Source organism: Toxorhynchites rutilus, chromosome 2, assembly GCF_029784135.1.
Source record: "Toxorhynchites rutilus septentrionalis strain SRP chromosome 2, ASM2978413v1, whole genome shotgun sequence".
In the NCBI taxonomy this organism is placed as follows: domain Eukaryota; kingdom Metazoa; phylum Arthropoda; class Insecta; order Diptera; family Culicidae; genus Toxorhynchites; species Toxorhynchites rutilus.
Window position 1 is genome coordinate 137,165,450 of NC_073745.1, and position 26,537 is coordinate 137,191,986.

At 39.0% G+C, this 26,537-nt stretch overlaps 1 protein-coding gene across 7 annotated transcripts in view; it reads right to left on the reverse strand.

Annotated features, from left to right (window-relative positions):
• Positions 1-26,537, reverse strand: part of LOC129769760 (mucin-2-like) — a 256,566-nt gene that overhangs the window by 163,811 nt on the left and 66,218 nt on the right. For 3 of the 7 annotated variants that reach the window (XM_055772219.1, XM_055772216.1, XM_055772217.1), the window contains one exon: positions 12,020-12,981. The exons of 2 other annotated variants lie outside the window; for them this stretch is intronic. The gene's annotated coding sequence lies outside the window, so the exon portion shown is untranslated. The remainder of the gene's footprint in view (positions 1-12,019; positions 12,982-26,537) is intronic. 2 more of the 7 variants (XM_055772218.1, XM_055772221.1) reach the window with 2 other exon arrangements.

The window sequence follows — 26,537 nt, forward strand, 5'->3', positions numbered from 1 at the left end:
AACTTTGGACTACCACCCCAGTATAGAATTTGAAAGATGTAGTCCTACGTCAAAAAAGTTCTATTCTCATCCATGTGCTGTTTCTAAAAAACTGCTGACCTTTTGAAGCGATTCATGAACCTGTCCAATTCTATGTCTCTTCGCCAGAATAGTAGTGCTGCTCAAGCAAGCCATGGCCCACCGTTTGGAACAAATGGTAATAGAAAGGGACGAAATCTAGAAAACAAAGAGGTAAGGTAAGAATTCTAGGTAGTTTTAACGACTTGAACAACATGTGACCTAACGTTGTCATGCAGTAAAATTACCTTATCGTGTTCATGTCGCGCTCGTTTATGTTTATGTTTATATTTAGCGAATTCCTGTGATGATTTAATTTCTATACTCGCGAAGAAGCGCTCCCAATTCTGCACCTTTGAACATTTACTCATTTCAAAGATACTCATTGTCTTCACTACTGGATTCTCCACTTCGTCGAAATTTCTCGCAACACGATCTTTCGCTAATGTTGATCTTACCATAGGTATCAACAATCTTTCGATACGCTTCAGCCACAGATTTCTTTGTATTGAACAGAAAAACAAAACTTTCCGCAAATGACGCTTTGGTGGTTCGAATGATTCCATTTTATTCGCAAAAAAAACAGCTTACCCATATAAAAACACCCATATAAAAACCCATATAAAAATTTTCAATTGCAATTATAATAAATTGTTAACAAGTGCCTAACCTCACATTGAGAATATTTTGATGTCTCTTTTTAACTGAAAATTACTACGGGCACCACCTGATGAAAAACGGCAATTTTCTATTTGCACACCTGAAGTTTTGTTTTTCGATATTCGTTGTTTCATCATAATACGTCCGGAGCATTAATTCACATATTAAAAAAAATTGACAGGAGGTCAGAAGCTTCAATCAATTTTAAAAGATCTTCTCAAAAAAAGTAGAAGGCTCTTTGTCTAGAGGCATGAATAGGAGCTTCATATAGGAATGTGATTTTTGGGAACAATTGCTTCAAGTTCTGCTTTGCTTTGAATTGTGGAATAGCAGTCTTATTTAAATTATTGCACACAATTTTGTGTTGCATGCAGCATTCACGGGAACTAAAGCTGAAAAAAAACATACATAATATAGAATTTACCCCAATATTCGCTCGCAAAACATACTCCATTTGTTCGATAAATTTTTCACTTGTATAAGAATCTCCACTCTCAAACTTTTCGTTACATGCCCTATTTTTAAATCGTAGGGTGAGCCGCGATATAGAAATCAAAGGCGAATTCCTACGTCAAAAAATTTTCCGACCGATCAACACATAGTTCCAGTCCACAGCTCAAATACTCCACATCTAAAACTCATAAAAGTCTGAAGCTCATATGAATATCAATCGACTAACAGTTCGACTGAATAATTCATAAGGTTGACGTATAGATGGCGCCTCTTGCAAAAATATACTTGACTATAACAAAAGCACCATCTTTCAATGGATACGTGTCAAAATTTGACAGCAATCGGTCGATTGGTTCGTGAGTTACAGCATTGAGAGTGAAGGAACTTTTGTCATCGTGAAAAAAAAGGAAAAATCCGAATTTCATGTATTGATAAAGTATTGCTTTTCGATGGAAAAAAAATACAGAGCAAACCAAAGTATGGCCGGACTCTGCTCAAGCTATTGCAACTGTGGAATACTACCGAAAAAATAGTTTTACTGTGTTACCTAATAAACTTTTCAGCCGAACTGTTATGCTACCCTCCAGTCTGTCGGTTATCACGGCAAAACTTTGACTACTTCAAATCGATCTCAAGCGGTGCACGGTGCAGGCAACGCATCCAAATTGAATATATTATCTCGATGACATTGGGGGTTATTGAATCAACGGGAGGGATCATGAATATTTCCCTTCCAGCTATCAATCAATATTCATAACGACGCGATCGTTCGCTACCTTCACGAAGCTGGGGAGAACAAGTTTTAACCCTTCAACGGCAGCGCGTTATGGTCATGCCGCACACTGTCCAGTGACTAGAGAAAAAATTTGAATTTGTGATATGTATCTTTATATAGGACTTATATAACAATATTAATTTATTATTGATTAATTTTTTTTTATCTCATTTATTCTTGATTAATTTTGACACAAATTTTAGTGAGTACTCGATACGATGTATACCTCATTTGCAGTCCAAGGGTTAGGAAAAAAGCCCCGTTCGTAGGGAGGAGGCAAAACAGTTCCGTATTCGTTACGTACCAGTTACGGTTTAATTAAAGGATGCTAACCGTACTGCGGAGAGTGGAGTACAGAAAAAAAGTCACAGGAGGGTTGTGTCCGAGACACGATCGCATAGTTAACGTAGGATTCCGTTAGGCCATCTGTTGATTTTGGATATATTGGAAAAATTACATCGGTGAACTCTTTGATAATGATTTGGTGGCCCTGAAAATGGCCGTTTTATTTGGTTGTTCGGTATTGTTCACTCCATCAGTGTTTACCGAGTGATGATGATAGAAGGATGGTAAACAGTCGTTGGATGGTGCGTATCAGATAAAAGATGCCGAAGTGGAACGAGATTTGATGAAAACCGCCCTCTGTGATCCTAGACGAGATGCCTCCTGTGTTATGCATGTATGAAATGAAGAAAAAAAAACTCACCAATGTAATATAAGATAATTACCAATACCGTACACAATTATCAATTTTTCTCATCAGTAAAAACATGTTACTTTATTATAGAGAAAACATATTTGAAATGGAAATGGTAATTTTCTTTTATAATTTTTACTTTCTAAGTGTTTATTCAACCCAATGCGAATTTAAATTAGACTAACAATAACACAACATACTATACTATATGGAGAGCATATGGGAAATCACTTTTTCTAATATTTCTTCACTTTCCCAATTTTTCTCGCCGTATAAACTTTCCTTGGGTGAAAATGAACACAACAAAACAGATAGCTTAAACCGAACGACCCGTTCTCGAGCGGGAACACACCTTGGTTTTTATTTATGAAAATTGAAAAAATCGTTTCATACATCAAGTCATTTTTAACACAACTGCTACCATATACAATTTTACACCTACACTTGTGCTAAATTTTTCACAATACACGATCGGTCATTGATATGAAATTTTGCGAAGGAACCAACATTAAAGTTACAAACTTAAATTTTATTTGCTAGAATTAATCGTATCGCTGACCTGCATTGCAATACTTTAAAGTTCCAAACTTAAATTTTATTTGCTAGAATTAATCGTATCGCTGACCTGCATTGCAATATAAAAATGCCCCCGACTTGCATATATTTGCCATGCCGAGTTCACCCGGGCACCTTGGTTTTGATGTCTCTGTTGGGGAACACTTTTCGGTGGGGACAAAAGCTCCCCCTACTTTCATGTATTTACAATGTCGATTCCCCCCAGGCAGCTTGGGTTTGATGTCTTTGTTTGGAAACACATTTTGGTGGGAACATAAGCTCCCTCTTCTTTTATGTATTTGCAATGCCGATTTCCCGCATACTGCTTGGTTTTGATGTCTCTGTTAGGGAACCGTCGCAAGTGTCATCAACTACGACCAATCACAAGAGAGTATTTCCGTTAGGACAGGAGTTGAGATTTTTCAATTGTTCGATAGATAGTTTCATGACATACATTATTTCCTTCAATATAAAAAAATGGTTATGGAGCGCCGAAATCGATTGACGCTAACAGTTTTTCAATCCATCATGAAATGACTGAGTAATAAGCGTTTGAAATTGGACAATTTTCACGATGTGCTCGATTTTCGATTTTCAATCTGTACCCCAATATGTTCCCGAAAGACGTAATCCTACGTCAAAAGAAAACAAGGCGCATCTCGCGCACTCTGTCTTTCTCTCTATTCACACGGAACGATGCAGTTTGACAAGAAGTCGCGCAATAACTCCGGCGATTTATAATTGTAGAGTAAAAGGGAAAAATCGAAAAATGCAATTACCTCTGATTACAGCCATCAGGCTGTGATTTGATTACTGAATCATCAGGGGCAAAATGGAATCTGCTATAGCATTTCAAGCAAATTGCTTCTGATTCTTGCCGGGAAAGCGAATCAGAGATTGATAGAGACATCAGCTGTGCGCAGTTCGCGGAGAACATAGCAGAGGCATGCATTTCTTTTGACTTCACGAAGAGTTGGTTGAGCGACTAATTGAATTGCATGACGTGATGTCTAAGGAAGCAGCGCAAGTGAATGATGGGAACAAATGGAGAACGCAGATTCCTAATTGGAACCCTTTTTTCCGTCATCCAGTATTTTATGAAAGCATTTGTTCGGTGGGAGCTATACCGCTCTCACCACATTGAAGAAGAACAAATGATTCTTTCCTGGAGAAAAAGCAAGAAATTCTTATCTTAATTTCAGCCACAAGCCGAACTATCCCATAGGCATAATAACCATCGATGAACTACTAGCATTCGCCGTGGGACAATGTGTTAACTACATTTTTGTCGGATAATCAGATGTCACATGCGCCAATTACACATAATTGATTGCTCACACTCAGCATTCGGCTCACTGTTGTTGGACGGCTGAACTAGCAATGATAAACCTGTTCCAATTGCATGCTATCGGCAGGCGCCCACATGTGCACACATAAGCATACGAAAGAAGATATGTCAATCAATCAAAATCAGGGGGAGATTCTCACCGTCGTCATCGTCGTCGTCGTCCTCGCCGTGAATAGGCCGCTTGCTTACATTGACACCGTATTATGTTTGTCGGACGACTTGTACATGGTAAGCTGGATAATATCATTACCAATGATACACATACCCTAGGGTACCACCAGCACCAGTCAGTCTCGTGCGGATGTGTTGCGCACCATAAATCAATCACGCTCACTCCAGGAGGGGGATGTTTGGTAAAGAGAAAAGGAGGGTGAAGCGGTATGCCACTTCGTTTGTGTTAATCGGAATTTCCACAACAGATTTGTCTGAAACGATAAGCAAATGTTTGCCTTGGAAAGATCCAAACAATAGCATGAGAGAGATGTATGTACGCAAGCTAATTGTGCAGGTTTATGATTTTGAGTTACATGGGCATTTTTGGATTACTTCCATGAAACACACAAAACTCGTTTGGCTCCAAAATTTTCTCCATTTCAGATTTCAGATTTCACATTTCAGATTTCAGATTTCACATTTCAGATTTCAGATTTCTTAACAGATGTTAGAAACAAGATTTTCGGGTGCCTAAACAACGCTTTGGCTCGGTTATTCAAGACTGCATTGGAAGATATCCCCTCATGTCTTCAGCTCACTGAACGCAAATAATTAGACTTGTTATTTGCTGTATGAACTCGAAAAACGTTTCAAAAATCAAAATATCGTTCTGAATCATATTTCGGACATCATCATATTTCGGACACTTTGTTCTAATATCTTGAAATACTCAATGCACTGATGATATAACTATAAAATTAATATCACAATTGCTTCTTTAGAGTAATCCCTTGGTTTCACTATCATTTCATATGAGAACTACATTTGAATTATAACGCAATCGGCAAAAATCTTACAACACTACTCATTATCGTTTGTGTTTGACGTTTGCTTAGCGTGAGCACGTAGAATTTACCCGTTCCTCAATATTTAAATTTTTCCCGTGTTCATCAGTTCTCATCATCGTGACAGGTTACTGTGATTGCTTGGTAAGTGTTTCGCAGTTGACTATAAAATTTAATCAAGTGTAATGTAATTTTCGTTCAAAAAAATTTGAATCCAACTTTTTCCCTACGATTCATATTTCGGACAGTTGAAATTGGTGATACTATAAAGTGAGTTTTCAGGCTTATTATGGATCCAAAGCGTAGATTCATATAACGAACTAAATAATTTTGAAATATTGTATAAATAACACACATGTTTCTCGCCTTCAGACCAACAGATAGATATGAGGGAAGTTGAATAATTAGTGGACAATGTGCAACTGCATGAACTTCTAACAGAAGAAACCTTGAATCCTCCCTATGTTGCCATGTATCCTGGTAATTCATCAAATCATGTAGACAATTTTTAAGACATTTGTGTGTGCATGGAAGGTTGCAGCACACTTTTAGACATGCCAAGTCGTTGTTATTTTAGGATGTTTAATCATTTTATAGTATTAGTAGTTGTACAGAAATCTAAATTGTGCTTAAAACAACAAGAAACCGTTTTGCAAACAGAGTGTCCAATTCAATTAAATTCAATTTGTCCAAAATTCAATTTTTTTGTATAAATAGTGTCCGAAGTTCGATTCTTATTCGCTTCATTTGAAAAGCATTTTATTCGATGACTTTTTTATGTTTTCAATCAAATAGGTACCAAAGTAGAAAGCTAATACCTGTCCATAAAGTTTAGATCTGTTCTGCATAATATGCCTTAAGCGTCCGAAATATGATTCAGAACGGTATGTTGCGATCCTGTCTACTGGTAGACCGGTGTTTTTTCTATTCTGTACTGTTCTTTTTCTCCATATATCTTCTATATTTTTACATTTTAGTATATCTGTTTACCTTCCAACCTTTAACAGTTTCTCGTTCTATATTTACTTATGTTTTCTATTTTTGTCGAGGTATCTTCTTCCGTATGCCTTCCATTATACATCTATATTTTTTAACTTGCTCACTCTTACCTTTTTCTTTGTTTTCTTTTCCTTTAATTTTACATTTTTTTCTATGGACCTATTGCTTTATCATCCTCTATTCATGTATTTCTTCCTCTAGCTGTTTTGCTTTTGCTATTTGTCTTTAGTCTTTATCACTTTTGCTTTCTCATTGTTTTCTTTGTCTTGCTCTCTTTGACAGTCTGTTTTCACCTTTCCTCTTTATCTCTTTTTTTATTTGTATCTTTCTTTTATGCGTGCCTCTCTCACCTTCAACATCTTTTTCTCTGGTTCGATCTGTCTCCCCCATTTCATCCACACTTTCTTTATCTGTCTTACATATTTTAACCATAACTCTTTGTTTATTTCTCTATCATTCTCTATCAGTGATAATTTCGTATAATGGACTTAGAATTTTACTCGAAAAAAATGCAATTTAACATCGTGCATTATTATGTAGGCCATATGAAATATCGGGTCTGCTAATTATCGGCAGATGATTGACGCCTTGGATTACAACACTCGCTTCATGATCACTGATAAACTCCATTTCTCCAAATAGTTATCTAAAATTGAACATCCCGCTTGTACCTCCTCTGAATCTGAATCCGATTACGGAATATCACATTAAAAAAATGGCAAAACCGTACTCTTCGGATGAGGACGAATCGTGAGCATCAACACCATCAACACCTTCTCCTTCTACTTCTCCTTTTCCTTCTCCTTCTCCTTCTCTTTCTCCCTCTCCTTCTCCTTCTCCTTCTCCTTCTCCTTCTCCTTCTCCTTCTCCTTCTCCTTCTCCTTCTCCTTCTCCTTCTCCTTCTCCTTCTCCTTCTCCTTCTCCTTCTCCTTCTCTTTCAATGTTATTCTCTTTCATTGTTATTCTCTTTCAATGTTATTCTCTTTCAATGTTATTCTCTTTCAATGTTATTCTCTTTCAATGTTATTCTCTTTCAATGTTATTCTAAAATAACATCATCATCATTTCAATGTTATTCTCTTTCAATGTTATTCTCTTTCAATGTTATTCTTTTTCAATGTTAGTCTCTTTCAATGTTATTCTCTTTCAATGTTATTCTCTTTCAATGTTACTCTCTTTCAATGTTATTCTCTATCAATGTTATTCTCTTTCATTGTTATTCTCTTTCAATGTTATTCTCTTTCAATGTTATTCTCTTTCTCTTTCTACTAATACAGCCATTTCATTCCAAATTGATATAGTGGTTCTCAGATTTTCGTGAAAATTGGTAGTTTTGTTACTTATCGCATTTTAGAGTGATCCGAAAATCATATTTCCTTCTTTTTTACCAAAAATGACTCAATGTTTCACAACATATGACAGTACAGGAGGACAAGAGCTGTTACACACTGTTTGTTAATTATTGGAGTAATTTTCCATTGCATCATGAATTTTGTGGAATTGGAAACTCTAGAGTTTATAGACATGTTTTTGGATAAGTTATCTGATTTATCACCACATCATTCCATAGATGAACAATAAGGAGATAACTTGAAAGTGACTTTATTTGTTGTACAAGACAAGGTTTCCATTTGACAAACTCACGGTACTCTATTCACACATTTGCTATTTATAATTAGGGAGACGGCGAATGACCTGAAAGGTTAAAGCCGACTGAAATAAATCAAATAATCAATCAATAATTTATAATTAGGATGATCGTATATCATTTGTTTAATATATATGCTGTAGCAATATGAGAGCAATATGAGCGAGCGAAACAAGCAGCTCATATTGCTCACATTGCAGCTTTTGGGTTTATGCTCTTCTTTTTACTCACACTTGCCAACTTCATTTTATAATGAGGTGTAATATTATCATGTATTTATGCAATAGCATCAGTGGCTATGTAGATAGCGTGTTTTTGCACACCCCTATGCAACAATAAGTAGCGCAAGACAAACCCCCCTCTCAATCATGTTACGTAACGCAAAATCAAAGTCGTTCGAAAAATTTCATAAAATTTTAGGTTTTATTAAATAATGAAAATATCAACGCACAAAATCTGTCCAGATCGGAATCAAAGATTATTCGAATGAAGTTTGAGAAGTTCATAGAATTTATAACAAACAGAGAAAGAAAATCAATGCTTCCATCTGTTGGGATTGGTACTTTCAAACCATGTTTGGCTGAGAGGAACAGGAGCTGGTATAAATTGATGTTGATTTATACAAAAATAACTGTTCATTTTCAGAGGATAGAGACTGAATCGAGCATCGAGATATGTCACCGTCACAACAAAAGGGTCGCTTTCTTAGGTATTTAAAAAATACGCTCTCAAATTTAAAGAATAGGGGGAAGTAATCCTAATCCGACCGATGATCTTGAACCAACCTCCTCTTGGATTCCAGAAATGGCGCCACCTAGCGAACTTCTAGCAGTGTCATATGAAAGGTGTCATAACACTGAGGATTTTAAAGTATGATGACCATTTTCTTGCTTTCTTTATTCTAGCGAGAAAGGGAAAGATAGATTTTTGACCAGTACGGAAAATGAGTTTAATGATCTTTTAGACGATGAAACATTACAATACTAGACTATTTCGATTGCTTATTGTCTGCTCTTCAAGACAAGCTACATAGATTGAATTTACCTGATGCTTGAAGTAAACGGCTTACCATTAATTGAAAAAAGTCGTGGTGGTCCTGAACCAGCCCTGTGTTTGCTTCCTAGTTATTTAACACGATCCCTCATGTGCTTACCATCTATTGGGGGAACGCATTTGCAATTTAGGGAGTATGATCAGGATCATCTTCCCCTATATATTTGACTCAATTCGACATTCACACATGTATGACTTTGGATGCTTTCTATCGTTCTACTGATGGGTCCTGTTTCAGATCAACTCATCTGCGCTGTATTTGCATTGAGATGCCTAATCTTGTATGTGGTTGTGAATGCGGGACAGAATAACAGATATAATCGAAATGGGCAGGTTGAGCCATATTTGGTTTCCATCGAGACTAAACAATTTTGTATAAATTACAACAGTAACTCCTTGTTTCAACACAGCAGTTCCTGTCGTTACACTACTTGCAGAGAGTACTGCGATGTTCTCGCCTGACGAGGAAAATCATTCGGTTGAATATCCTACAAATTTCGCTCCTCAATTTGGGAGTTTTCGGGCTTAATATATTCGGCTTTAACGGAATATCCATCGATTGCTAGGTTCCACAGATCATGTAACGATTTCGCTGCATACTCAAAATGTTCCGCTTCCAGTTTCGGATCCCTTGTTTTGAGTTTTTCATCCAAGTGAGATCCATAATTATCATGCGGACGTATTAATATTTCTAACTCCTAGAAAGAAGAGCCTACCGACGATCAACTCGGTTGAAAGCCATGCGTTCTGGAGCATTTGTAACAAAGAATATTGCGTCAAGATTCAATTGATTAAAATGATGAATCGTATATCTATGACCTTTTATAACGAGGGTTCTCGCCTGGTCTTCATTATGATTACTGGGTTAATAAGTCTTCGATATCAAATAATTTCAATAATTTCAATGCATTTGAAGAACAGTGCCTTCCTGAACAAAATGCAACGTACGTTGGATCACTGTATCCAACTGATTCAGAATGACCAAAGTGCCCTAGCTTCTTTCTGCACCTGTGATAACCGATGGAATAACCTTATGTGTAGCAGCCAAGAAAAATAATGATCTGGAAGATTAACGCGATATTCGAGATGCATTAATCGGTGTCTGCCTATTGACCACGGTTTAGCCCATTACAACACGTGCTTTATCATCTTGACTCAGGTAACACACCACATTATTACTTTGTGCCAATTACTTTGCTACAAAATTTACCAAAAAAAAATTATTTGTATCCCGAATCTAAGTTGTAGGTATTACTTCAGCATCAGAATCGATTTGAACTTCTTTTTCTTCATTCATTAACATTTTTTTTTTTTTTTCTGTATTATAGTGACTTTCAACGCTTCTGGCTGGTTCGTCACTTTTACCTTCCATTTTGGAAGAATGTCGGGAGTGAGAATTGAACTCGTGATCTTGAGCGTGAGAAGTATGGATGTTACCTCCACGCCAGATCGGCTCCGAATTCATTAACATGAACGAGGCGATCTGGCATGGTGGTAACATCCATACCTCTCACGCTAAAGGTCACGAGTTCAATTCTCACTCGTGTCATTCTTCCAAAAAATGAAAGTAAAAATGATGAACCAGCCAAAAGTGTTGGAAGTCACTATAATACAGACAAAAAATATCAATATGACAAGCATTGACTTAGCTCAAGTACTATTATCCAGTCATACGCAATATTCAGATAATGTAAAGAAATCACCAGTTCAAAAAGTGGTACAAGCTCCAGATTAAGGGTACGAAGATTCCGGAGGACGACGGCGCCAGTGGTTGTATGGTTAGCGTAACAGCCTCACAATCCGATCGGCCTGGGTTCAATCCCAGCTGGCGTCGTTGGGATTTTCTGAGGCGAAAAATCTCTGGTTACGTCTTCCTTCGGAGCGGAAGTAAAAGAAGTTGGCCCGGCTCATGAGTTGTTGAGTCTGATAGGTAGGAACAGGTGGAGTCGCCTCCCTGATGTCGGTGATTGGCACTAAAGTGGCGGAAATAGGCCGACGAAAAATAAGCGAAGATAAAAAAAAAAAAAAAAAAAAAAAAGATTCCGGAGGAAGAATAACTCGTTTGCAGTGATATCAGCTGTTAACCTTGACGGAATTAAGTCTTATTTCTAATTGAAATGGAATGCTGTTCTACGTGAATATTTTTAAAAAAATATTTGTATCGCCAATAATGGCAATTTATTCATGATCAATGCACGTTTCAACAGAAACCCAACCTGATAATCGCGGCTTCGTGACTAACGCACGAAAAATGTTGCTTCACCAACCGTTCCAATCAACCACAATGAGGGTTGATTTTTTTTCTGCCCTCGCGGAATGTGATTTTCGCACAATCTTCGAATGAAACATTAAGAGCAAAAAACGTACAATATTGGCCAACATTCCGGTTTTAATCTGATCATTGGTCCAGCCCGCGGCTAATGAGTCATTTCCTGAACTGGTGTGGTCAAGAAATATCTGCTCATGATTACAACCATTAGTCTTTCCCGAAGAAAAGGGTGTGAAAGTGTGAATCATTTCATAATTTTCGATAGGACAAAAAAACGAAAAATTTCGCGAATCAAATCGATTGTAATCTGTTCCATCCAAGTAAATTGTCGACAAGCAATAGACAGTAGAAATGAAGAAAAACAATCATAGTTGGAATTGAATAACTATCAAAATGATGATAATAACACGATAATACAACCAGACCAACCATTTCTACATACAATGCACGTTTCCGCCATATTATCTTAATTAATAGCGATAGTTTACGATCGTTTTTGTTACTTACAATCACTTCCTTTGTTCCGGGGTTCAACCGGGCGTGGAGCGTTGGTGTCGTTGGCGTTCAAAACACCCTGCTGTGATGAGAGAGGTTTTGGTTCGCTGGACGCTGCTGAAAACAATTGAAAATCACCACCATTCGATACGAAGTACACCCACACACACGCACAAACACCAATCACATCTTATTTATCAATTTTTCCCGGACAATGAATGTTTCGAACGGGGAAGTAACGCGCGAACACACAGTTTTTCTTGTCGTTGGAACAAAACAAAAATTAATAGCATAACATTGATTTCTTAACGATCTTGACACTTTTAATTTTATTGTAATTTTCGTGCAATTATTTATTTTTCTTCTCCACACACCGGTTTCAGTCGTTTCTTTTCTGCCGTTGTGCTTTAGAGATGCTGTATCCTATTTCGTACACTTACCGACCGACCACGAAATATCATTTTCAAGGTTAGACACTTTTGCTTTCATCCTCAGCTGCTTATTAAATTGGTTTGACTCTCTCTTTCACTTTGAATATTTCGCGGATTCACTCACGTTTGTTGGGTAGGGCTGAAAAACTCGTCAAGTCTCACAATCGACTTCTTTCTCTTCAACTGTCACGACTTGGCGGCAGGTAGCCCTCCTATCGCCAACGATGGGAAAAAAATGAAAGTAAAGTGACCGGCACAATAAAGCCCAAGAAGAAACTTTTTTTTTCTTTCAGAGATATCGACCGATATCCGGAGTAGGGTACCCGTGTTCCGATACCGACCTCTAAACAACCATGGTGGTCAGAATTTCTCGCTCTCAGTGATCGGATGACTTGCGGCACGGTGCGCGCTGCGAGCAACTTCGATCCGATTCCCAGAACCGTTGATGAACTACTGCGCGGAAGATGGCCCCAAGAGGATGACTTAAGGATGATATAGCAGTTCTCCGAGCCAAGCCGTAGAAGGTGGGGTGTATGGCATTTCCTGGAAACAAGATAGGCGAAAAAAATATAAACAGACAGAAAACAAAGCTGTAGTTCTACTATAAAGATGTCTTAAACCGGTGCATATAAAAATCAATCGCGACGCGTTTTCGCGCGCCGATACGACCAGCGAACAGTTATGCGTTATTATAAGGGTATAAATCATGTGCGAGTGCGCGCCAGAGTTTCTCCGCAACTCAGACAGTGTTGCTGGATGTTGGGCAACATTTTTATTGGGGAATGGCAGACCGACACTTTCACCTGTCATTTGGTATTTATTGGGGTACGACAAGGAGCGAACCCCTTCCTCGATTGCGGCTTCGGATGAAAAGCGAAATTCGGAACAATTCAACTGCGTGCCGATCCGATCGGATTCTACGAGTGGGTCACAACATAAACAAAAAAAAACATACTGACATAGGAACTAACAGGTCGCACCAGTTGTGATTTACAGCTGCCAGTGTTCTGCAGTGCAATTCATTTTGATAGTATACGCTGTGTCCCAGAATAAGTGCCACTAAAGTAAAGGTAGAATGACCAACTGCTCTAATTTATTTTGTATATCAATGATCCACATTATGACCCTTGGTAACTTTTATATGTTGCAAAATATAATCCTACCTAAAGGAAGTCAATTAGATAGGCAATGATTGTCATTCTTCGATAGTGTTGAAATCGGGCAAATTTTCTAAACACTATTCTGAGCCACCATCTGGAGATGAAGCGGATTATGTTCGAGGTGAAACATCTGACCTGGCGATGAATAGTCGATCACCAATGATGAACAGGAAAGCGTCATCAATATGCTCAAGAAAAGGTGTAGGGTGCTAAGTAGTTCAGACTCTGATGAAGAAACCTTTTTTTTCACATCGAAACAGATACCGATGGTATTGTGTGGTCGAAATTATACGAAGGTAATGTTCCTGGAAGTCTACGATGTACTTTCAAGTGTGTGATAGGGTCGTCAGGCTACGCAGATAATCTCATTAGTGTATTCTTGTTGATAATTGACAATATTATCAAACATATTAAAAATGCACAGTAGAAGAAGGCTGTCGAATTTCGAGGAACGATTAGACAACAGTAATACCGAAAATACGTGCATATATTGGGGTTTTATATGCTCGTGGAACTTACAAGGCAGAAAAAAATAAAACTAGTTTATTTATACTCAGTAAAGTAGGGTTCCATTATTTAAAAAAAAATATGGCCACAGAAAAGTTGTAGCAAATCCTACGAAAATTCATAACTTATGAAATACCAGACCGATTCAGATGATCGACATATCAAATTTCAAGCCAATTACCTGAAAATTTGAATCTTGCTTTCGTTAGTATTGGTTGTATTCGTTTTTATTGTTTCCATAGTCTCGGGACCAAAGGCGCTATATTTTTTATATTTTTTCTGGAAAGCTGAGGAGCCCTTCGCTTGATTTTTGAAACATGCAGTCGATAAAATTTGCTGTCTATTTCCATTTCATTGTTTTGCAATTCATAGTAACATTTTTAAGCTTCGGAGTACATGAACTTTACGACCAACCCAATAAAAAAACAATTATATTAGTTGCAGAAACAAAACAAAACATTTTTCAAAACTCAGGTGACATTTAAATTATTCAGCATTTTTTTAACATGAATTTCAGAAAAAAAAGTTCTAATGAGACATGCAGATACCGTTCTTTTGCTCATTTAGGAAAGTTGTACATGGAAGGTACAACTTGCAACACAAATACAGTGAATTTATTTCTTGTCAGCTGATAGTCCAACGTTTATTTGTCATAAACATCAAAATATTTCAATACATTGAAAAAGATATTACGCAGCACCGCTATTGTTCTTGTAATCTATTCACAAAATGTACGAATTTTTGGATAGAAGTGAACGTAAAGACGAATGTAATCATTTTAATAAAATCTAATGACTAGATGGAATGCGAGTGAATGTCTAACGGATAATTGTTTTAGAATCGCATCGATATAATTATATCGATTATTCGCTTCTGGAGATAAAATCCCATCTTTCGCTACTATGAAGAACTTGTATAAGCATTCCAATCGTAGTCATTGTTTTGTCGTGTAAAAATCGCTCATATGCTCACAAAATTCTTGTTCTGCACGGTCGTCTCGATCCGCGTAAAATTTTACTTCATTTTTTACACAGTACGGTCGTCCCGATCCACACTCTTATCATTATATTTTTTTTTCATACGGTCGTCCCGAGCCATATTTTTTCTGCACGGTCGTCCCGTTTCCCTTTTTTCTATTTTCTTTTGTACTCATACGATCGTCCCGAGCCCTCGCCGCTTGTGCGGTCGTACCAATCCGCGCACATCAACGTTATTCTACGAGTTTCAATGCGTTACTGCGAAGTAATATGCATATGCATACTTCATTATCCTCCCACCCCCTTATGACCCCCCTTACCCCCCCCCCCCCCTCCTTATTTGCAAAAATCCCAGACAGCCAGTTTACGCAAGCCTCTTTTGAGGCCAACTTAGTATCACCAAGAGCGTTTTGCATGGACCGGAAGAGATGATAATCACTTGGAGCCAGGTCCTAACTTTACGGTGGGTGCAATTCTGACGGGTCATCAAAGATGTGTGAGGCCGAGCGTTGTCCTGGTGGAAAACAACACCATTCCTATTGATCATTTCTAGCCGCTTCTGGTCAATCGCCTGCTTCAAACGGTCAAGCTGCTCACAGTAGAGAACCGAGTTGAGGGTCTGGCTATAGTTCGGCAGCTCATAGTGGATGATTCCCTTCCAATCCCACGAAACACACAACAAAACCTCCTGGCCGCCAATCCGGGCTTGGCGATGGTTTGGGTCGGCTCACCGCGCTTCGACCACAACTTTCTTCGCTTTAGGTTGTCGTACGTGATCCACTTTTCATCACCAGTCACCATCTTCTTCAAAAATGGGTCGAGTTCGTTCCGTTTCAGCAGTGCACCGCAGGCGTTGATTCGATCTAGAAGATTTTTTTGCGTCAACTCGTGTGGCACCCATACATCCAGCTTTTTTTGGAATGCAATCTTTTTCAAATGATTCCAAACGGTTTTATGGTCTATACCCAGTTCCTGGCCAATCAATCGAATGCTCACATGCCGGTCTACTCGGATGATTTCAACGATTTTATCGGTTTCCACGACGGTTGGCCTACCAGTACGGGATGTATCTTCGACAGCCACTACACCAGAACGAAATCGATCAAGCCACCGCTGTGCTGTGCGAATCGTTACAGTATCGGATCCATAAACTACACGAATTTTTTCGGCCGCCTTCGATGCAGTTTTACCTCGCAGGAAGTAAAAACGTAAAATATGGCGAATTTCTTGCTTGGTGGTCTCCATCTTTGACGCGTTATAACTTGAGACTGAAAAAGACAATCACAACACTGTCAAAACGACACTTGTAGCACAGATTGTCGTCTCTAAAAAGCCGTATAATATGACCCGATGCGATAAGTACAACACAAGATATGTATTGTTGCCATATATTGACAATATACGACATTTCTTTTTCCCCAACCCAATATGTGCCGAGTGCCCAGCCCACCTAATTGCTGGCTGACGATACTCGCGTTGTCAGAACTGGGAATGCCACACTGAAATAAAAAAGGAAGTTTGCCCAAAGTATTTGTTAAAATAAGGAGAACGACTAAATGCTGACATTCAATAACTAATAATCGAAACAATGCAAGCTGTCGAAAATTGCAAGAAAAACCAATACCATTGCGAAAGCAATCGTAGTTAACACTCCTATACTCGCGCATTGGTCTGTCAGACCGAGAAATCAATAATTCGTTCATTTCTCAGAAAATATGAACATTACGACTTTGCGATTCTCTCTAGCTTCGTTATTCGTCGTTCGTCATCGTTTAGCGTATCGCATGTGTTGGTACAAAGAATACGTGTGCCACTTTTTAACACTTTCGGTCTGACACACCGACGCGAGTATAGGAGTAACTTTTTTGGACAAGTGCCTTTTTTCGTATTCTGCAATATTGTTGAATGAAATGTTAGTGGCGTGGAATTTTTATTGAATATAATGCATAAAATCATTACCGGACTATTCATATTTGATTTCAGTCCCTTTTGTAGCTGGATTGAATGGATCCATATATTAACTATTCGACGATATATTCGTCGTTAGATTCATACGTTCAAAAGCAAAATATTAATGTTTGACTTTCGTATAGTTATTCGCTAAATATAATGGTCATACATATACACACTTGTGAAAGAATTTCACTTGTGGAAGAATTGTAAACAGTAAAATATAAAGTAATCGGTGACTTATGATAATTTTTAACAGTTACAGTTTCGGGGATATTTTTTATAATGAACAATATCGACAAGAAAACAAGAAAAAGAAAAGGAAGTTCCTAGAAATACTTTTATATCATCTTTTTATGCCCCATCTAAAAAAAGGTATTAATTCTTAGATTACCAAGAATACAGAGACAAAGAATACTAGAAATATGCAAACTTTATATTCCAGAACCTTTATCATCTGGTGATTATCTAGAAGGCCGTTATACATTCTTCTCTCCGTTAAAAGACCCGAAAAACACGCAATATATTCTCAGGATATGCATAATGCATGCTCAATGCAAAGTTGGCACTTGAGATACCCTGGAATTATATTTCCCTTTTTTATATTTACCTATTTCTTCAATGTTCTTTAGATAGCCAATTTATGTTTGCAACAGAACTAGTTCGTCTTATTCAGAATACTGATTCAATACTATTGATTTGATGCTTGTCATGGATTAAATGCTGTCATGTTTGTCAAAATGTATGAATCAGATAATTGATTCATACAACGTAGCGCTTCAATAAGGTCGAAGGAAAAATACTCATTGTCAAATAACGAATTGCAACTAATCACACACAATCTGGAAGCCCTGAACTGGCTGAATCAGCGCATTCCGCGTACAGCAGATATGAGCAGTGTACGTCTTTCAATTATCGCACGCGATTCGTTCTTACATCCATAGTGTGGATCCGACGACGACGTCGTCTTCGCCGTCCGGGGTTTTCGCCCTTCGGCCTTACGCCGTCAGGCAATGAAATACCGCGCAGACAAAAAAAAACAAAAACAACCAGCATGCATACAACCATAGAAAGAACCGGTGGTAAGCACCTTCCCTGGTCAACCCATTCCGGGCTTCTCACGCATCAGGTTGGCGCACGATATTCGTGGCTGGGAAGAATCAGTTTCATTTAAATTTATCGCTATACAACTTTTACCGTAAGTCGATTTTCTTGGTGAAATACAAAATACATCAATACTTGACGCTACCGCCGTTGTGAACATTAAACGTGTTGTTTATTTTCGCGGCTGGTGTAGTAGAACTTTATACAATGTTGACCATTGAGCACCGCATCGAGCCGAGTAGCGGCTCGTACACATCTCGGCGAAGCGCCGCTGTATCGATTGGTTGGTTGATAAGTTGTCAGATGCAACAAAAAAAACTTTAATCGACCCGCAGCATAATATTTACACAATCTCTTCTGATGAAATAAAAAACCTGGCTTCGGATGAAGGAAAAATAGAGGTCTCAATAAATCTTTTTCGGTAATCTCTGATTCTTTTCAAATAACTACCGTTTGTCAGTTAATTACGAAAACCTATAAACTTAATGCTATGGGATCGACTGCAATCTTCTTCAAATATAAAACGTTGCTATCGGATCCACCGTCAAACGCACACAAGAAAGGCGAGTGGGCATATTCATATACCTGCTTCACGTTGTTATAACATTCCATTTCCCACACACGAAATCGTAACATTATGCGTACTTCTCAGAGCATCAAAAAACGGCACAACACGCTAACGATGCCATCCCCGGCCAGATAACTTGCGGTTGTTCTTCTCACTTTCATTTTCACTTTCAACGAACCGGTTTCCACCATGCATTGTATTTTTATTTATTTTTTTCTGTTTCATCTCTTCTTAAATCCAAATCCAACGGTTCCAACGGTAGGGCGTTCGAACACAAAAGAAGCGTGATAACACGACAAAATCACTGTCTTGACGAGCCGCGCGTTCCAAATGTATTATTTATAACGCGCGCTTTCTGCTCTTTCGCACATCGTTAGTTTTAATCATCCCACATCCTCACCGAACGAGGCTGCTGACGAGGTGAAAATGCAAACTAGATAAAAGGAGGAAAACTACGGTTATTGTAGGTGTGAGTTTGAAATTCCAAAAAATCTCTTGAGTAATTCATATCATTTGTGGTAAGTGTGATCCAAATGATCCAAATCATTGATCTGGCAGAATCAGATTCTTGTCACGATCTACTTCTGATATACATCCTCATACACCACATACCGCTGTGAACCTGACCGTCGGAAGTGTTATTATAATGTCCGTATAACTGATATTGAATTACTCTAACAAATAACTTCGCTATCGCCGATGATCATCCTGCGTCGGGCATTAGTCGTTTACAGCCAGCGTGTGTTTATATTTTACAATGCTGTTTATGTTTCGTGAAGTGGAAATAACAGTTCATACAAATTGAAGACTCGTGGGTACCACACATTGTAACACATCGGCTAAGTAATTTTCAGTAGAATTCCTCTGGCGGATAAACAGTCATTTGAGATGACAAAACACACGAAGTAAACGGAGCGACAAACATTGACCGAGGGGAAATAAGTCAAAGGAATTGTTTCGATTTAGGTGTTATTTGTCGGCTCAAAATTGAAACTAAAAATAGAAAATATTGCATTTGAAAAGTTGCTTATTAAATCCATCCGAGACAACCGAGACATCCATGGAGACAACTTTTCCATTTGCAATGATTGTATTGGGGACAATTCCACGCCAAAATAACTGGGTGCGGCGACAACTACCCAAAATTACAATAACTGATTTTTCATAAGGGCGTATTCATAATCATTGACCTTTTTTCTATGAGAAATTAAATATCAATTCACTTTCTAAGTAAATTAATATATTACATTGCTAAACAATACTCAAAAATTCAATTTAATATAGAAAAAGTTACAGGTGGGTTTAGATCAGCGACGTAGTGTTGGGGAGGGAGGCGGAGGGGGCGGCCCAGGACCATAATAATTACAGACCCCATTCGATTTTGGCAACACGCCCGAATATTTTGTGCTGCCAAAATCGAACCGTGCCAAAAATGAACGGTTTTTTTTCAAAATTTTTATCAAACTTTTTAGTGGTTAAAAATATTTAGGGATCAATAGAAAATGATTTGACGTGAATATTTTAGTGTTTGCTCGGGTACACTATGGTATACACTGAAAAGTCTACTGCTCCGGGGCTATAGATGGCAAAATATAGAATAACCTTTATGTCATACGCAAATGCTACGGTTACTTACGAATTACCGATATTTATAATTGGAAAAACTAAGAACCTTAAAGACGTATCTTCTTGGCTGCATGAAGCATGGATGGATGTTTCCGAAACAGTGATTCAACGATCTAGGGAAAATATAGGCTAGATAGTTGGAACTGCTGCACGAAGACGACGTTCCTTTGCATATATTGTTCAATTTCCAGATGGACATCGATACAGTTGAAACAACGGAATACCCCAAGTAAGAATTTCGAGTTGATGAATACTCAGACGCGAAAATTATCGCTCTGGTACTGAATATGGACGACAAAGGCTGCGCCGGCATATAGGAAGGAGATGATGAAAATTTCTTGTATAAACAAGGAGATGATGAAAATTTCTTGTATAAACAAGGAGATTCGATTTTGGTGGACATCGTACTTCCGGTCCAGCATTGACCCGAACCTACCAAGTCGCTCAAGAACTGGCCCTGGTAATCGAATGGGCTGAGGACAAACACTTCGAAATGGCTGATATGTTGCACCTCAGAAAGATTCGTAATGTCGCTGCAGATGTGCTTGAATGGATAAACCTATGACGAAACATTTCCGAATACAATGTTGTTCATCATGAATTGAGATATAGTTTGCATAATTTGAAAATGCAAACAACAATTACTTGAATGAAGATGAAATAAGAAAGAGAAAATTATTTTTTTCAATGATTATTTCTTAAGGACAAGGTCGTCGAAAACTACAAATGGCTGCCTCTGAAGTTTTTACCATGCATCTAGCATTTTTTGAGGCACACATCTCAACAATTTCAAAAGTCCCTGAAATTGTTACCCATAGCTTGCTGCAGTGCAGCATGCATGGATTAACAATTTCAGGTACGAGACGTTTGTATTTGTTGAGATGTGTACCTCGATAAATGCGGGGTGGCAGGATGAAAAACCGCAGTGGCAGCACTTTGTGGTTTCCATCGACCTTCACTTAAGAAAGTAACATTCCAATGATATCAAAGGGGAAAACAACGGATTACCAAGGGATTGGGGACACATGCAGATGAGGCCTGAAATGTCGTATGCACCTATTATGTTCACCAATTGACCACTTGCATTCCAAGTTGTTAGAGGTTCAATAATTGAACAGCCACCCGGGAGTATTTCGAACGCAACCGGAACAGGTCCACATCTGGCCTATGACGACCTAGACTCTAGATATGACCACCAATGGACTAGTTATTAAATCCCGAGTAATTAGAGGTGTCACACGATGGGCATAGTACGGTTCTAAGTACTGCTTTGATCATACCAATTATATTACCGGAACATATTCCGGCCATATTCTGGAAACAGTTGAACGATTCCAGCCATTTATATTGGCAATATAGAGGATCATATTATCTCTCTTTCGTTGAGCTTAATTGGTTGAATAAAGGACGAAAAAACTAAAAAAAACCGGACTTAAGAAAAACCGTTCGTTTTGGCACATGTACCAAAATCGAAAAATCGAACGGGGTCTGTATATTGCTTCGAAAATAATCTTTCAATATTTTGAATGAACGTGATTCTTCTTTTTTCAGAGGCTTTACACTTCAAAGTTCATTCGGTTTTGCTCAGTGATTGGTGGTATTTTTAGTGAGAAATTTCAAAATGGAAATGTTCATGTAAAAGAATTATTCTTCATTCCTCGCCGACAACGCCAAGTAATCGGACGTAGGTGCTCTCTATCCCGTTACCGTGATCGAGTACCACAAATATCGAGTACCGTTAGTTTTTTTCCCCGCCCTGGTTTTTTTTTCGTCGCGCATTTATCTTACCGTGGATAAAGTAGAAAAACATCAGTGAGAGAAGAAAAGTTAGCCTCAAAGGCAGGCAAAGTGGCTGGCTTTCGATTTTCGTCGAACCAGCGCCATTACGGGCATCGATGGTCAATCGCACACTAATTGGTATGGGTGTGACTCGCCGTTCGTTAGTGTGAAGAAGCGTTCCAGACTACTCCTTGGTGGTGTGTGATACACTATCCCGTTTGTGCCGAGCACACAGCACGCAATCGGGTGATCGTTGAGTACAGCAGCACCGATGTGTGCAATTAGGTATTTTTAGAAATAAATATATTTTAAGATTTTATAGAAATAAGATTTCAATAAAAAATAATAATAATATTTCATATAATTGCCGACGATGGCAAATAGAGAGGGATCTCCTAGTATGGAGATCTCTTACAATGAAAATATTGAGACTCCCTCGGTTGCCCAGAAAGGGGCCGGAAAGTCGCTAAAACGCGTAACAGAAGATTTATCTTCTGAAGAAGATTCAACCAACACTAAAAAGCCCCCTCCAAGAAATCCGCAAATCTCTCCTCTCAATCCCTTAACCCTCCTGTTTCCACTCAACCTTCGACCTCGCATTCCCCATCTGTTGTTTCCGATACCTCTCAACCATCCACTTCCTCTCCCCCTTCTAACGACACCGTTCCCGCGCAAACCTCGAACTCGTCTTCCCCTTCTGTTGTGTCCTCTCCACGGGTCAAGGTTTATCCAGAAGATGCACCTGGAACTGGTCCCTGGGTTGTTTTCTTCCGGCCCAAACCAAACAGAAAAGCGCTGAATGTTATTCAGATCACGAAAGATCTGACAAGATACTTCTCCGTGATCGATGTTTTGAAAGTTAGACCGAACAAACTGCGTGTTATCGTGGGTGATCGGAAACATGCAAACGATATTGTGATCGACCAGAGGTTCACCCTAGAGTATCGTGTCTACGTGCTGTCCCATGACGTAGAAATCTCGGGGATGGTAACTGAAACGGGTCTGACGTGTAAAATGATAAAAGAAGGATTTGGAAAATTTAAAAAACTCCCTTTGGTGAGTGTTAAAATCTTGGACTTCCACCAACTAGGGAAAGTCTCCCAAGAAGGGGGAGAGACTAAATTCACGCCGTCCGACTCGTTTCGAGTAACTTTTGCTGGTTCCGCCCTCCCTGACTACGTCATATAAATTGAGGCTGCCTTGGTGACTCTTCGTGCCAAAGCCCATGACTTGCCAAAAATGCAAATCAGTTGGTCACACTTCAGCTTATTGTGCCAACAATTAGCGCTATGCCACTTGCGGAGAGCAACATGAGGGGAAATCCTGCAGTGCGACTGAGTATAAATGTCCATATTGCGAGGGATCCCCACACGAGCTCTCAGCTTGTGAAACTTATAAGAGTCGCTGGGAGAAACAGAAGCGCCCTTTAAGGGAACGCTCGAAGCGTACATTTGGTGAACTTCCGTGGGAAAAGTTCACCTTCGAACGACCCAGCACTCGAGGGGACATCAAAAACCCCATCTGTCTCTGTTTTTCCGTCCAGCTCAACTTCCCAATAGGAATTTATAAAGTTGACTGACCTTGTGGATCAAATCTTCACGTGTTTTAATGTCTCCGACTCCATCAGAACCATTGTCATCTCAACGCTCAATGCAATGCTAAAGACAATTTTGCAGCAATTGAATTGAGCAACATGACCCCTCCTTGCAATGATTATCTCTCTTGATGTCTAATTTAAATAGAGAGGTCGGAGATAGTCTTATCCCTAAATTGGATACATTCAAATTTTTAATTCATAACTTCAATTGTGATGTTTTTGCTCTGTCCGAAACTTGGCTTTCTCCGCGAGATGATCTCTCTTTCCACGATTTTAATATTATACGCTTGGACCGTGATGACAGATACGGAGGGGTGCTATTGGGGATCAATAAGTGCCACTCATTTTTTAGAATTGTCCTTCCACCTATTGGAGGGATCGAAGCTGTTGCTAGTCATGCAAACATCAGAGGCAAAGACCTCTGTATTGTCAGCTTGTATTGGCCTCCGAGAGCTGCGGTTAGTCGCAAGCAACTTGTTGACATGTGCTCACTCCTTTCTGAGCCACGATTGATCTTGGGAGATTTCAACTTTCATGGAACTGCCTGGGAAGAACAGTACGACGATAATCGTTCATTGTTGATATGACTTTTGTAACAGCTTCAATATGACCGTTTTGAATACTGGGGAAACAACACGTGTACCTAAACCACCTGCTAAGCCAAGTGCTCTTGGCTTAGTGCCAAGAATTTGTCTATCGTTAGATTGCATGTAGAATGTAATCCAGGACCCCAATGGTTGTGATCACTTGTCAATCAAAATTTCCATCACCATTGGGTCGACTTCCGCGTCCGCGTTCCTACGATCTTCAATGCAAAGTATGGGCGTATCAATTGTGATAATATGTACTTTACTGATGGGTCCACTATAAACGCGTCCACAGCATTTGGAGTGTTCAACGAACTTTTTAGCACCTCCCACAGTCTTCAGAATCCTTGCTCAGTGTATATTGCTGAATTGGCAGCAATACACTGGGTGCTGGACAGCGTCGCCTCACGACCTGTTGAACACTATTACATTGTAACGGATAGTCTTAGCTCTGTCGAAGCTATCCGTTCAGTGAGGCCGGAAAAGCACTCGCCGTACTTCCTTGAGAGAATACGAGAAATTTTGAGTGCTTTATCCAGACGCTGTTATGTCATTGCCTTTGTCTGGGTCCCCTCACATTGCTCAATTCCGGGTAATGAGAGGGCTGACTCATTAGCAAAGGTTGGTGCAATTGAAGGCGACATTTATCAGCGTCAAATCGCCTTCAATGAATTTTATTCTTTAGTCCGTTAAAATACCATCGAAAACTGGCAACGTAAGTGGAACGAAGATGAATTGGGCCGGTGGTTTCACTCGATTATCCCTAAGGTTAGCCTCAAACCATGGTTCAAAAGTCTGGACTTGAGTCGGGACTTTATTCGCACCTTCTCCCGACTCATGTCCAATCACTGTTCGTTAGACGCGTTACTCTTTGGTTTCAATCTGGCCGGTAGCAATCTCTGCATTTGTGGCCGAGGCTACCACGACATCGAACACGTTGTTTGGTCGTGTGAGGTGTATCTTGTTGCCAGATCGAATTTAGAAAACTCCCTTCGGGCTAGAGGAAGGCAGCCCAATGTGCCGGTGAGAGATGCTTTGGCTCGGTTAGACCTTGATTACATGTTCCAAATATATGTTTTCCTTAAAGCTATCGATGTTCGTGTGTGATTATCCTTATATCCTTATACCCTGCTTTTCTTCCTTTACGAGTCATATCGTTCACGCGGAAACGATCGCCTGTAACATTTTCGTATAAAATACTCAATATCTCTTTGAAAAGTGTTGTGACTATCAAGGATCTTGGTATCGTCTTAGACTCAAAGCTAACGTTCAGCGACCATATCTCATACATCACCACCAAGGCATCTAGGATATTAGGTTTCATTTTTCGCATCACAAAGCAATTCTATGACCCACATTGTATCAAAGCTCTTTATTGTGCTTTAGTGCGCTCTCATCTTAAATATGCGTGCATAGTATGGTCTCCCTACTACCAAAATAGTGTCCAGCGAGTTGAGGTGATCCAGCGGAAATTCGTCCGTTTCGCCCTACGCAACTTACCCTGGAGCGATCCTCCGAACTTACCCAGCTATGAGGCTATGATTTTACGTAGAGATGTAGCGAAGGCAACTTTTATATCCGATCTAATTTCCTCGAAAATCGATTGTGCTGATCTTCTTCAGTCGATCGATTTTAATATACGCCCTCGTAACCTGCGTTCACATACATTCTGCCTTCCTCACTCTCGCACAAACTACGGTTTTTTTAATAAGCTCGTTTAATAAGCCAACTCAGATGGCTCAGATGACTGGAATAAACCAACTCAGATGACTGGATTAGCGGTTTTAAAACGTAATCCGAATCTGTCATTCCGGAAACCGGAAAGTTTTTTAGACTTGAAAAAAATGGAAAAATTACAGCCCTTCTAGGCGATTTTAGTCAAAACTTTTTGTTCAATCCTTTTTAAGGTCCGTTTGAAGTCCTCCACTTATTGAATACATCAACTTGAATTTCAAAATATAACTTTTCAGTAAGTATCCATCTTTCCTACCCCAGGTGTTCATCTTTCCCTTCAAGTGTCCGTCTTTCCCGACTCATTCTTATATTTTCAAAGATGCCGGACACATTCATTTTTTAAAATTTCTGCCCGGAAATGTTACCAGCATGTTAGAAATTATAAAGATTACAAAGAGAGTTTTGCACACAATTTAAGTTATTTTTGGACACTTGATTTGTACAGAATCGAACTGTTACTTTGACGAGAAAAAAATTGATGGATTTAGAGAAGTTTTAAAACATGAGTAT